General features: G+C 42.5%; 1 protein-coding gene across 4 annotated transcripts in view; it reads right to left on the reverse strand.

The window, feature by feature from the left end:
• Positions 1–13,255, reverse strand: part of ddr1 (discoidin domain receptor tyrosine kinase 1) — a 54,837-nt gene extending 41,582 nt beyond the window's left edge. Inside the window, exon 1 of one of the 4 annotated variants that reach the window (XM_034697215.1) lies at positions 12,871–13,231. The gene's annotated coding sequence lies outside the window, so the exon portion shown is untranslated. Of the gene's footprint in view, positions 1–12,870 lie in introns of all 4 variants that reach the window. The other 3 variants (XM_034697217.1, XM_034697218.1, XM_034697216.1) reach the window with 3 other exon arrangements.
• Positions 13,256–14,425: the final 1,170 nt, after the last annotated feature.

A 14,425-nucleotide genomic window follows, 5' to 3' on the forward strand; every position in this document is an offset into this window, starting at 1 on the left:
ACATGTACCCATACCTAAATACTGTTTAGCCTTGATTTTGTCTGCCTGTGTTTTGTCAGTCTTGATTTTGTCTGCCTGTGTTTTGTCAGTCTTGATTTTGTCTGCCTGTGTTTTGTCAGTCTTGATTTTGTCTGACTGTTTTATTAGTCTTGATTTTGTCTGACTGTTTTATTAGTCTTGATTTTGTCTGCCTGTGTTTTGTCAGTCTTGATTTTGTCTGACTGTTTTATTAGTCTTGATTTTGTCTGACTGTTTTGTTAGTCTTGATTTTGTCTGACTGTTTTATTAGTCTTGATTTTGTCTGACTGTTTTATTAGTCTTGATTTTGTCTGACTGTTTTATTAGTCTTGATTTTGTCTGCCTGTGTTTTGTCAGTCTTGATTTTGTCTGACTGTTTTATTAGTCTTGATTTTGTCTGACTCTGTTTTGTTAGTCTTGATTTTGTCTGACTCTGTTTTGTTAGTCTTGATTTTGTCTGACTGTGTTTTGTTAGTCTTGATTTTGTCTGACTGTGTTTTGTTAGTCTTGATTTTGTCTGACTCTGTTTCGTTAGTCTTGATTTTGTCTGACAGTGTTTTGTTTTGTACTTGTCTATCGTATGCTGAGGTTTTAAAGTCTTACCACGTCTATGTTGTGTAGCTACCTGCCTTGGGACAACGGATGAAATTTAGCATCTCTGCTAAGTCCAGTGCATTTACATTGATGCTTAATGCATTAATGTTGATTAATGTGCATTGTCCCAACTAAATAAATAAATAAATGAAAAAAATAAATAATAAAAATGAAATAAAGAGGTTGCAGTTATTGTTTCTGAGTGCAATGCCTCCATAACTGCTAAATGACCAGACAAAACATTAGATAGACTCATACATGTCCATAACCACAAGCAGGATAACGTTGGTACTCCCTCAACTTTCCTTTTGTGTCTCTCATAATCTGGTTTATGATGAAATATGTTGAAACTAATGACAGTCCCTTCAGCCTCAGCTGAACTTTCTTTCAAACTTCTGATGAGTTAATGATTGGGTGCTCACGTGATTCACTTGGCCGGTAAACTTGCCAAACGTGTTTGCATTTGTCTTTAAGCAAAGCTGTGCCTCAGTGCTATACAAGCTAGCGTTGCTGCATACGCCGAAGCACTGGTTCCAGACGTGGGGACTGGGCCCCCATAGAGGCCTCAGCTTTTTCTTGGATTCAAGAAGGGGGGTCTCGAAGAAAAACATATTGGAAACCACTGCTCATAAGGTTGTGTCCCAAATCATTATCACCAATGTAATACTCCCAGCTCGCCAAGGAGTTCAATGTCGAGGTTTATACAGTATGACAGTATAGGTTGGGTAGGGTTGAACACTACTATTATTGGATTCTTTGACTCAACTAGAAACACACTGTAATTATTCTCTCTGAACAGTCAGACACAACATGGCAAACTCACTTTTTAGTGGACTTTAAGTGGGTAAAGAGCTATTGTGGACACGTCTAACCCGGGACTTCCACCAGATCTGTGTCCGGTCCGTCTCCGATCCGCTGCGGTCCGGCTCCGTGCTCTGTCGTCCGTCAACACCCACTGGTTGCATTTTCAGAATGCAGCACGGAGCAGGACTGCCGGACAGCTGGAGTGTGACCAAGGTTTTCCCACTGTAATTACTGCATGATTGATGATCCAACCCCTATCCATATTGTCTTTAATGGCCTCTAAAAACCTCTGACCTGTTGACTCCAGGCCTGGCTCCACTAATTGTGATGGTTTGTTGTCGTAGTTAAGTGAAAAACAATTGGGCACATATCGTTTCATTCTGAAAATTAACCGGATGTTTTAATTTGTTTTGGTGCCTGACTTCCTGTCCCGCTCAATCTAAATCTGTTGAAATGTGTGCGTCGTGCTCCGGCATCCGGCAAAAGTAGAACTCTTGTGTATCTGGTCTGGAGGGCTCCGTCCTGCTGGATCAGAGATGCAGCAACGCAACGGAGCGGATCCAGTGAGAGTTAACACATTGACTACAATAGAAACCTATCAGATCCGGTGCCGTGACGAATGGAATTATGGTGGAATTTGGCCGCAAGTTCTTGTTATAACAAACCTTGGCTGTTTTTATCTGTATTATAATGTGATGATAAACTAAACCTAAAGTGAACATTTTTATTCACAGTCAAGTTAAAACACGAGTCTGCTTATAGGTTACAACCATAGACTGTATAATATATGGACGTAGTATCCGCGACGTCACCCATCTGTTCCTGAGCGCTGTTTTGAAGCCAATTGATGCCGGCAGCCATATTTGAAATGCGGTAGTTTGAGACCGGAGGTTGCCGCTTGGTCACAACTCACACTAAACTGAACATTTCCACTGAAGGTAGAGAATGAGACTTTTGCAAGAATCTTTATATTGACATCTCTGTCTTTGCTGTTGAATCACCTTTAAACATAAATTAGGCAAATGTCGGAAATTTTAACAATGTTGTTATAAATTTATAATTTAAGTTACTTTACAGCAATCCGCAACTTAGAGATGCTCTCACTCGCTCTGCTAGGATCTTGCTCCTGTTCCTCTATGAGAAATGGTAGGACCCAGTAGTTCCTCAGGCTGCTCTCACATCTGTGCTCAGTGACTGTCATTATTTCCAGGCCCTCAAACCAGCCTGGATCAGAAACTAATGCTTTAGCCACAGTGTCAACGGGCAGAGGTGAAATGAGCTGGACTCTGTTCCATGGATTAATTGATATTGCATCCCTGGGGCACCTTTTTCTGTTGCGAAATAATCACCATTTTTATGAGGTTTTGACCAATCAGAGTCAGGTTTTTTACACAGCTGGGTGATAAAATATAATCATATCTCTTGTAAAGTATTATGGAACATCTTTCAAAAGGATGTTTAAAAAAAGATATCTGCAAGATGAAGCCAACTGTTGCATAAAATGTGGTCAATGTACTTTTTATGTATCATTTAAAATGGTCAGCAGTGGTCCAAAGGAAGTAATTTCTTAGTTAATTGAAACATTAACACCTTGCTTCTCCCCTAAAAAGTTTATCTTGTTCATACACAGTTCTCGATGTGTGAAGTCTTAAATCACAGCCAGATAGAGAAACACACTGCTTTGGTTAGACATGACTAACAGCCGCTGGGAGACAGAAAGCAGTGAGCTCTTTGTTTTGGATTTCCGTCAGTGCATGAGGAAGCTAGTGAGGTCGTATGCATCGCTGCCCTCTGAGTCCTGGGGAGAAGGAAGCACAAATTAATCTTGAATCTTTACAACACTTTGAAGGTTGGAACTGTGCCAGCCACCAAAGCAAGGTCATCTGATGCTTTCCTGAAAACAAGCTTGTTACTCTGAGACTCGAGGATTGTGTGAATCAACCCCTGTTCCCTACGGGGGCCACTGTTGCCTTGTTTTTACTGAAGACCCAATTCAAGGGCAGGGATGAGTTGTTTGGCAGCACAAATCTTTCTGTGGGGTTCCTGATTCATCTTGAAAGAATTTTCTACAAAATCCTTTGGTTTATTATTAAAATATGACTTGCTGTTTTATGGTCTTTACGTTAAGGAAATAAAACAACTTCCCTTTAGTCAGTTAGGGAGGAAACTGAGAAGAATGGACACATTAGCTCCAACAAGGAGAAATACAGTCAGTGCACTTTTAATTTTTACAATCTATCATGAAGCTTTGGGTAAAGTCTGCTGTTATTCCCTCCTCTTAGTCATAGTATTGGTCACACATTAGTCATCAAATTGTGCAGTAGTATGTCATCTATACAAGGAAGTGCCAGTAATGGCTGTGGAATCTGATTTAACTGAGTTCTGCTACAGGTTGAGGATGTAGGAGGAAAGAATGGATGAATCACTTAAACAGGGTAATGAGAGTAGAAGGAAAAGCAGTGATGTCAGAAAAACAAATTAAACAGCAGCAACAAGAGAAGGAGAAAGTGTAGCATGTGACTGAAGCATTACTGAAGGAGGCAGTGAATCATGAAACACTGAAGAAAGCTCGGTAAGGGGATTATAAAATAAAAAATCATGTTTCCAGGAAAACCGAACATTGCACTAAGCATCACATCACTCACTAAGACATCTCAGCTTGCAAACAAAAAATACCCAATTCAACAGAAAATGTCCTAGCGGCAAGGACTCAGCAGGGCAGCATCATAAAGCAGAGCTTTGCAACAACACAGCTCATAACAAAGTCATTCTTAAGCTTACATTGGCGTTGGTTTAAAGCACAGAGACCCATGAGCTGAGGCTGGAGGGCGGCACAAAAACCGGTAAAAAATTGATGTAATAAAGTCTGTATTATTAGCATACGGCTACACAGAGCTGTGATCAATCATGACCAAGGACTGAGACTTCAATCTTTTCTATTTTCGCTGCATGGTTCTTATTTAAGAGTGGATCCACAAGGCCCCTAAGTCTGGACCAGTTGAAACATTGCTCAGCATATCTGCATGGCTGACAGAGACAAATGGTGACTGATTGCCACAAGTTGGTCTGCCAAATGAATAATGCCCTCATCAACAGTAGCCACACAAACAGATTTGTAAGCACAGGGACAAAGCACTACTCTGTGCTGTTATTCAGAAACACAGGTACTTTCTAGTTTCCTGTCATTTCACTAGTGCTGATCAGGAAACATTGTACATAGAAGTTATCATGTCAGAAGCAAGCGGCAACCTCCGGTCTAAAAATATGAGTCCAATGCGGAAGTGCTAAAAACTGCAGTTCAAGAAGATCTGCTTGAGGCTGGCTCCGGAAGTACCGGAAACCACATACACACGAATGGGAAAAAGCCGATCTTTACAGCAGAAATAAACATGTTTACAGCCTGGTACAAAAGACGATTGTAGTCTGGATAGATCATTTCTCGATCTGCTCTCACTGTGAGGGGGGTGAATTTTAACTTGGCAATTTCAAAGATATTGAGATTACTAGTCTTCCAAGGAGAGGCACAGCTGACTGCGGGAACACTGCAGCTGTTGGCTAGGAGGCTCAAACTCTGCCTCTTTACATCACACTGGCTCAACAGAAGCAATATGGCTGCTACCGCCGACTGGTCTCAAACAGTCTCAAAACTCTTCAGAAACAGATGGGTGACGTCACGGATACTACGTCCATATTTTATACAGTCTATGGTCAGAAGGCACATTTTGCAGTTTAAAACACAGCTATATGTTAGGGATGGGTACGAATACTCCAGTACTTGGATTCTCGCCATTGACCCCATTATTCGGTTGGCAACATAACTTCAACTCATACAGCATTACATGTGTGACCATGTGCTTTTTGTTTTAACTGAATATACTAGGTAGGAAAATAATTAACGGGATATAAACGTATGACTTCTCCGGCCACAGCTTCAGCTTTAGTACACACTGAGACAGATTTCAGCAAAAACAACTGTTTTTTACGTCAGCTACGGCAACTCTCTAGGAACGTATTATTCCACCGAAAGCAAAAGCACAACAAATACAGAACTGTCTGTGACACCTACGGCATGTCAGTTATAAAAAGTGATGTCTGGAAGTACTTCGAAAAAAACGATGAAGTTAATGTGAAGTACAAAATATGTGGCGTTAAACTTGCATACCATAGAAATACTAGTTCGACGCTTAACCACATGTGCTTAAAGCACAAGGAGAAAACAGCAGAGACAGATAACAGGCAGTCTCGCATCACGTCTTTTGCTCGCCCTGTGAGCACACTTTGTTGTGACGAAACCAGAGCAGAGAAGATTAGCCTGCTAATAACCAAAATTGACTTTTATTTACTTATTTATTTATTTTTGTCTACAGTTAAAAAATAATAGTTGCGAGTACTTCAGTAGTCGTTCATTAGGTAATTTGAGTAATCAAGTACAAGGATTACTGTAAATTCCCATCCCTAATATAAGTATACACAATTCCAGGAAATCACATACATCTAATACACATAGCCTTTGAAGCACAAAGCACTGCTTCACACTGAACAATCTAAGACGCTTAAGAGTCTGATGAAGGGGCCCAGTCGTCCGTACCTTCAGCAGACTGGTGAAGTGGTGCAGACTCTATTGGCCTTGTTGTGTTTGTTGTAGATATACTGTTCAGTGGTCCCTGATAGAGCTAGGGCAATAAATCAGCCAGATCAATAAACCAGCTGATCTTAGCTGAGAGATAAAATCACATATTTGTCATGGTCTTAATTACTGGTTTGACACAGGACTAATGTTGCAAATGACACAATAATGGATTCATGACATATCTGGGGCTTGCTCACTAGTGCTCTGCAGTACAAAGTGTATACAGAGACTGTTCTGTACTACACGATGTCTCAGTGCTGGGAGAAGGATGTATCTGGTTTGTTTAGTGAAGTTTTTCTAACTGTTAGTTTTTGGCAGCTGACTTATCCAACCTTTGGTCTAATTATAATGAATGTTTTCCTGTCATTCATCACATAAGTAAGTAAACTAACAAAAAAAAAACATCCAAGTAGATCCAGAATGTGTCTACACCTTGTACATGTTGATGCCAAACGATGCCTGGCCTGTTGTTCCCTGCGAACTGAGGAGAAGGAGGCAAGGATGGCGTGCTGGTCCTGAGGTGCAAGCTAAAAAAAAGACGACATCAACCTGTCATTCACCCACTGTTATGGGGAATGTAAGATCTATCTACGATAAGGTGGACGAGCTAACCCAGCACCAGAGGGAATACAGGCAGAGTAGCATCATGCTAACAGAGCTAACACCGGACACGAACGCCACATTGGAAGGATTTCACCTGCTGTGGGCGGACAGGATACAGGAGAGCAAGACTGAACTAACTGGTGAAGAAGGCCAGCTCAGTCCTGGACCCTGTGGAGGTGGTGGCTGACAGGAGAATTATGGCCAAGCTGTCGTCTCTGATGGACATTTTTATATTCTTGTTGGAATTCTTGTACTGTACGCCTTCTTGTTTGCTGCTGTAACTCCATGAATTTCCCCGTTGCGGGATGAATAAAGGAGTATCTTACATATTGTGTCTTAACTGCACCCAGACAGGCAGCAAAAGCACAATAACTAGTTTGGACATTTCTTTCTAATTGCAACAACAAGCCACAACACAGACCAATGCTGATTGGTTAGACTTAATGTACTAAAACTTGAGGCTAACTTAAATCAAATTAAAGTTGGACACAGAAAAGTGTGCGCACACCAACACCCATAAACTCCCACCAAGCAGAAAACTTGTTAGCACCTCGGGCACTCCACAGCATCTACACTAAGTCAGCTGTTCATTAGCTTCAACGTGTGAATCAGAGTGCAGTCCTCCCTCCTGTGCACGCAGAGGAAAGCAGTCGATGTGAATTTGTTTTAAGTTCTTCTGGGAAACTGGTGTTGACTGACAGAAACTGGAACAGTTTTGGTTCTCAGGGCTCAAGGATTCAAACATGTCAGTACATGTTGTTAGACTGTTCTCGGCTCTCTTTTCTCTGCACCTGGATAGAAGGAGTGCCATTTCACTCTTGTGAAAGTGATTTAATGAGATTTTTCTGTAAACTTAAGATGAACCTGTGTTATCCTCTGCATGAAAATGAACCTTTACTGCTACAGAACACAAAGATAAGTTTGAAGTTTGTCTAATTGAAGGGAGGGTGTGAAAGTCCTCATAAGAATCTAGCAGAGACGTGGTAACATTTGCATATTTGGCAGCACAGTGCAGGTCGATCTCTGGTTCTACTTTGACACCCAAGCTGTTTTAGGGCTGCAGTGTTGATGGCAAAGCCGCAGCCCAATTCCCTGAATTCAATTTGCACAGTCTCTCTGCCACCTGTCAGAGACAAGCGAGAAGCAGAGGGGAGGATTGGGTGAAAGGAGAAGGGGGAGGCAGATGACAGCATAGTGCTACTCTCACAATGAACAGAGAGAAAACGGTTGAGAGGGACAGACAGTGGGACAGACAGAAGAATGCTGTGGTGGAGGAAAACTCCCTCCAGTAATCGAACGAAAGATTCCAGTGCCAGAGCGAGAGTGGGACAAAAGCAACTCTTTGCCCGCAGGACGATGACAATTATTCATCCAGTGAGCCGCAATTGAGACAGAAAGATTGGGAACAGGAGATGAGACAGAGGGTTGGAGGGAGGGTGGGAAAAAAGGGATGGCCTGGAGAGAAACGGAACCACAGAGATCAGGTCAAACAGGAATGACTTCGGCGAGACTCAGCATTTTGAGTCAAAGTGAGAAAAACAGTCTGGTGTAACCCAGCCCTATCACACGTCTCCTTGTCTTCTCTCCTCGTTTCTAATGAGCGACGGCTGAAGGGCGAGAACAGATTTCAGATTTGTTTGAACTGTTTAATATTTAACAACCACTTTCAGCAAACACACACACCACAGAGCAAATTAGGATCGAAATATTGCATCTGGACTTTGCCAAAACTTTAGCTATGGACACACAAATACAGACCCAGACCCACACACACACAAACACAATTCAGCTCTGTTGAAAGCCTGAGGCACAGGCTGATACCTCTATCACACTCACAGTCCTCCTGTCTCCTCCCTCTGAGCAGAGAGAAGCCTCCTGAAAAGAGCTAAATTACATATCACACAACACTTTCCTGATGCTAATGTGCCCCTCCAAAGCCCTGGGAGGGAGACAGGCAGGACCGCCCCCACTCAGTGAAGATACCGTTACAACTCAAACTTTTCATTCAAAAAGAAGACGTATTAAAACGGGTCACCTTTGATGTTGAAGATATTTTTCTTCCATGTTCCAACAAGGTTTCAAAGATACTTACTTTGCCTGGGGCTGTCGCTAATTATTCGCTGTAGAACCACGTGAGGTACAGTGTGTGCTAGCACCAGAAAATCACCACCAACCACTGTGAGAGGTTTTAAAAAGAGCTGAGAAGAAACTGGAAAGAAAGAAAGAAGAAGTGAGGGGGAACAGAGCACACACTGTTTTTCAGAGATCGAGAGAGTTTCTATTTTTCATACGCCTCATATACTTCTTCATTTCACTTTCAAGTTTTATTTCAGTGGAATCAACCTCAGCAACCATCACTCATTAGATTCATAACTTCACTCGACAATATATTATTTAAGAGTCGGGGAGTACTATGGCATGATATAAAAGTTGTAAAAAGCCTTTTTGCAGCTTAAACCGTCTGATTAAGGGAATTCGCTGGAGGCCGAGTTGGTTGAAGACTAAAAGTTAAAACTTTGGGGGGGTTCAGTTACAAGCAAGTGAAGTTGCCAGACATCTGTATTCTGCTCCTCATCTTTGCTTGAAGCTAACCGCTGAAGGCTACTGAAGGCTTAGCTGCAACAAGCATAGCACAAAAATCTCTGACGGAGCTGCTTGTGGTCAAGTTGCTTTGTGGGCAATGTAGAGTCGGGTTCTTTGCAAGGAGTAAAAAGATGTCATAAGGGCAATGCTTGTTGTAAATTATTTCTGAATCATAAAATATGCAATGCAGGAGAGAATTCTACATTTGGCAGACAAAATTAGACAACTTTTACATTTCTTTACTTTTATTTTGAAAAAAAAAAAGAAAACTTTTCCTCATGCTGATTGTAAAAGATTTCTACCACATATTTTAGCGTCTGCAAAATAGGCCACCTTTAATTTAAAGAAACAGAGACGTACTTCTGCAAACTGCAAGACTAAAATTAGGCATCAATGTCTGAATGCCATGTATGAGATAGCTTGATGAGAAGCTGTGACAAATTCTTTGAAGAAACATCCACAACCCCAAAACATGGCCCCAGTTTACATCCAAGCAACAACACTCTTATCTAACCAGGGCACCCTAGACGGGGAGAGCAAACAGATAAATGAGGAGACTCACAGGGACGATAGCAGAGGGGAGGCTGAGGGTGAGATGGATGAGCAGAGGGAGGTGGGGGGGGGGGGGGGGGGGGGGGGGGGGGGGGGGTAAATGAAACATCTAGTGCTGCTTCAAAGGGAACAGAGAGATAGAAGATGAAGGAGGAGAAGGAGAATGTGAGTCTCATGATGGATGTAGAGAGAGAGACAGTTTGCCTAGATGATCAATTAAGGGATCAAAGGTGTGCAGGATGGATGTGCTCGGAGTGCTGGGAGGGGGGCGGTTGACGGCGTGCTGGAGAGGTAAGGAGGGCTAATCTGAATGAAAGAAAGAAGAACTTCAGATGTGAGGATTAATAGAGAGGAAATCAAAAAGTGGTTTCAGAACTCACTGACAACCAGAGCTCATGATCATGCTTTGGAGTGTCAACACCTATTACTCGATAAATTTGTTTCTCTGACGGCTTCTTTTGCATTTGACCACACATACAGCAAATGCAATTGAAATGCCCAGCTGTCTAGACTTGAGAGAGGAAATTGGTTTAGGAAAACAGGGTGGACAGTGAAGTCCTGTCTTCAATTGGTTTCATTTCCCATCAGAGGAGCACAGTGGAGATGGGAGGTAAGTAACTGTGTCGTGTCTTGGAGACTTAAATGAATTCCTTGCACATGGCCCGAGGTTCCCACTCAGCCTGGTGGGAGCCAATTACAAGCAAACACAGAATTTTGAGAACTTGCTGCTTTATACAGACCGGTCATCAGATAAGTCCCGTCAAAGACAGTTTATACGGTCCAAAAAGCACCTCCATCGTCCTTGTGCTCTCTCATGTGGATAACTGCTTTAGCCATGATGCCATAAAAATCAGGCAACTGTGTAAAATGTGCAATCCAGTTATTGTGCAGGTCCTGCCTTTGTGCTCTGAATTAGTCCCCACCTGCTTAAGTGAAAAGTTTTTTCAGCATGGTAAACAACCAGAAACACAAAGACAAAGTCACAATGGCACCAAAACAATGATCTAAATAGAGAACAACAGACTGAGGTCAATGATCAACCAGACAAGAAACCAGACAAGACACACCAGTGCTTCAGTGTGGTTGCTTTTCACACACATGCATTTGTTTTTTTTAACCCCCATTCCAAAGGAGTGATGTGAAGCTGCAAATAAAAAATTGTCTCCTCACTTATACAAAAAACTCTGTGATACTTTGTTCCAAATCTCCAAGACTGAACTACACAAAAAAACAACAGCCATTTATGTCTGACAAATTACTTTGCTTTGTGCAAACTTCTCCACAAATCAGATTATGCAATTATTGTCGTTTCCTCCTGTGTCTGCCACAACAAAAAACAATCAATACAAAAACTGCTCCCCAACTGTGCAAACGCAATTATACTCACATAACAGGTCTCATCAACTCTTTCATATATATTCCCTGTGTTCCCTCTGCTGGACTGCACAGCTGATAGTAAGCAGCTCTGCAGGGCCAATGGCTCTTGTGGGACGCTGTGGGAGATCCAGCAGCCAGATGCCCATCAGACAGGATCCAGCAGACCTGTGCAAGCAGAGAGACTGTGCACCCACACTCAGGGCTCCTCCTCACTTTATGCCCCTGCCTTTGCTACACAGGCAGAGAGGGAGGGTTTGGGAGAGAGAAAATTGCCTTTTATTGCCTCTCTATCTATTGGCAAATAGCATAGCCTCCCCCTCCTTCACATCCACACCTCCTCCTCCAAGCAGTCTAACATTGCTACACACCTCCTCTGGACAGCCTGCTCAATTGTGGGTCCACAGAACTATCCACATGTAACATTTTCATGATTTGGTGGACAAGGTGACTGCCTGCAGCAATGCACACCTACTGTTAACTCTCTGCAATCACAGAGGCATGTACACACAAGCACACACACAGCTGGCAAAAGAACTACATGAAGTCATGCCCACGTTTGGTTTTCACCTTTTTGCCTCCTTCTGCCTGCACAAATAAACACAGGCAGGAAGCTGAAGTGTGCTGTTTCTGCCCAGAACTTTTTATTGATTTCAGAACCAGAGAAGTTGAGATCTTATTATCACACATGATTGATTCACTCTCACCATCCCTCTCTTTTTGGCTGAAAAAACACTAAATATAGATATCCGATGAAGTCCAAACTGTATGCCAGCTCTTCCCCGGAGTGGGAGAATGTTTTCTGTGTGAACAAAAGCTCCTCCTTTACAGTGCCAGGTATTCCTGTGACAATATCTGGTGATTGATCAGCTCCCTTCAAAGGAGAGGTGAATGAAAGCAGAGCTGCTGGTCTTATTGGGAGGTCATAAGGTCAATGGTCTGTGAGATGGCCACCACCTGGATGTGTGTAGGTGATGCTAAACATTGCACATTTTACTGGCCCACTCATCAAGGCTGCTGCTGCTGAGGTTTTGAAGCCTGACCTGGCAAGAAGAATGGCTTTTGTTTAACTGGTGTGTGTTTTGTGAATAAAGTGCAATGTAAAGAAGAATGCGTTTAACAGACTGTGAAGGAAGAAATGACTGTTGACAACTTGAGCCCACATTTTTACATTTCAAGAGTCAATGGCCATAACAGTGAGTACAGATAGAATTTAATGACGGGTGAGATGAGTAATACGAGTCTGTATTTCTAAAATAAATTCACTGAACATAAAGTTTTGGCACAATTTGGACCATGGCGATGTTTGCTTTGCCACTATAACGACCCATATCAACCCAAGATGTGTTACCAAACAGTGTGCATGGAGTCTCCAGACCATGATGCACTCTGTCAGAATAATTCAGATACGCAGTGGGTAAAAAGCCACCATGGAAACGTGAAGGGACCCAGAGAGCAACGCGTAAAACCTCAAATGAGCCTCTCAGCAGCTCGTGGCCCGCGTCCAGAGCAGCCGTGCCCGCTTCACTAACACAGTAACACACCGAGACTAGAGGACGCCAAGCCACACAGACAGACACACAGACAGACATACACACAGACTGCTGGAAATATCCGCTGCAATATTATTATAGTCGCTTCTTTAGGAGTGAAGTGCGCGTAAGGAATAGGGGAAGCGCGCAAGACATTAAAAGGAGTTTGCCAGTACTTACCTAAAGGACACGAAGAAGTGAGCTTTGACAGCAGTTCAAACTTTCAGAACAAGTCCTTATTAGACGGAGTGTAGCAGTGTTTAGTCCTGAACACGTCCACTGAATAATAATCCAAACGGTGCTCTGGAGCGGTTGTTTCGCTCAGCAGAGACGACCTCTGTCAAAACTCAGAAAACAACTAATTATCCGACACGGCTGAACGCTCCGGTTGATGTAAGACCCACAGCCTGACTTTCGCTTGACACTCTTCGGTCAAATAGTTTTGAAACTTGTCGTCATTAAGAGGAAATGTAAGAAACACAGATCGTTTCGGGTGTCGGCGTTTTAGCCCCTCTCTCTCTCTCTGAATCTACGCAGCACCAACAAACCTCAGTCCGGGCTCCACAGTCGGGCCAGCAGGCGCCACCAGGTGCTCATTTACATAACTGCACCGGCTGTGTCCAATCACAGCGCAGAGCAAGGTGTCTGATTGAATATTCTAGCAGGCACATTATCCAATCAGAGCCCCTATGGGAGGGACATCTGACCTGAACTACTCTGTAGAGAAATCAAAAGGTAAAGCCCTTGGGTGAAAAGTAAAGTTTCTTTGTTAAAGCAAGGCTGAGATATGGGGAGTATGATATTTGATACAGCAGCACACAACAGTCTCACCTTTTTAACCCCTTGTGTGTTGGAAATGTTGCTTCGTACTGTGATGATATAAACTTGTAAAACCTTTTAATAAATCTGCTTGTTCTTTCAGCATCTGGCCTAGGACTTTTAATGTAGACCCTCAGCACTCTTCCTTGCTATTTACCTCTAAAGGAAACTTTATTACAGAGTATTGGTGGTGTAACTGTATACCATTACTGCCCCTGGGCTGTAATGACTCAGATTGAGGGGTTTGCAGTAAAGCACTGGAGCTGGAACCAGCAGAGTTGGTGATATGAGGCCCTGAGGCGAGGCAGGAACGAGATGAGAATTCATGTTTTTTAAAGAGCAACATGTGTGTGTGTTTATATGCTGGATTTCATAAAAAGTTGAAGCACTCAGGCTGAAACAAAAAGGCTGGGCAGCAGTTACAGTATGTGTTGGTACTTGCCTGTCAAAGGAGAGGAGGGAAACTTAAGCAGGCTCTCTATCAGCAGCCAGGGACAATAAGGTCATTTAAAACAGGGAGCTCCACCTTAAATAAACAGGGAAGAAGAATGCTGATACACTTTTTACTGCCTGATTCCCTTTTGTGTGTATGAAAACAGTTTGAGTGAGTGTGGGTGTTTTTAATGTTCAATGTGGACCTAGTATGTCATTAAAGCTGCCGTTTTATTTAATATTCTAGCTGAAACAGAGCCGGCACAGTTGTTCGTGAAAAGAAGAAGCTTTACTGAAAATAGCATACGTTCCATTCTTATATGATTAAAGCTATAGTTCCTTGTGGGTTTTCAGATGAAGATTCTACGAGGTAAAAATGTAATCAGTTAACAAAATATAGAGTATTAGTATGGACCAAACTGACCAGCATGAAACTCTTAGAAAAGACTTAATCTGCTGTAACACAAAAATAAAGCTTACTTTA

The sequence above is a fragment of the Notolabrus celidotus genome, chromosome 12, assembly GCF_009762535.1.
Source record: "Notolabrus celidotus isolate fNotCel1 chromosome 12, fNotCel1.pri, whole genome shotgun sequence".
Lineage (NCBI taxonomy): Eukaryota > Metazoa > Chordata > Actinopteri > Labriformes > Labridae > Notolabrus > Notolabrus celidotus.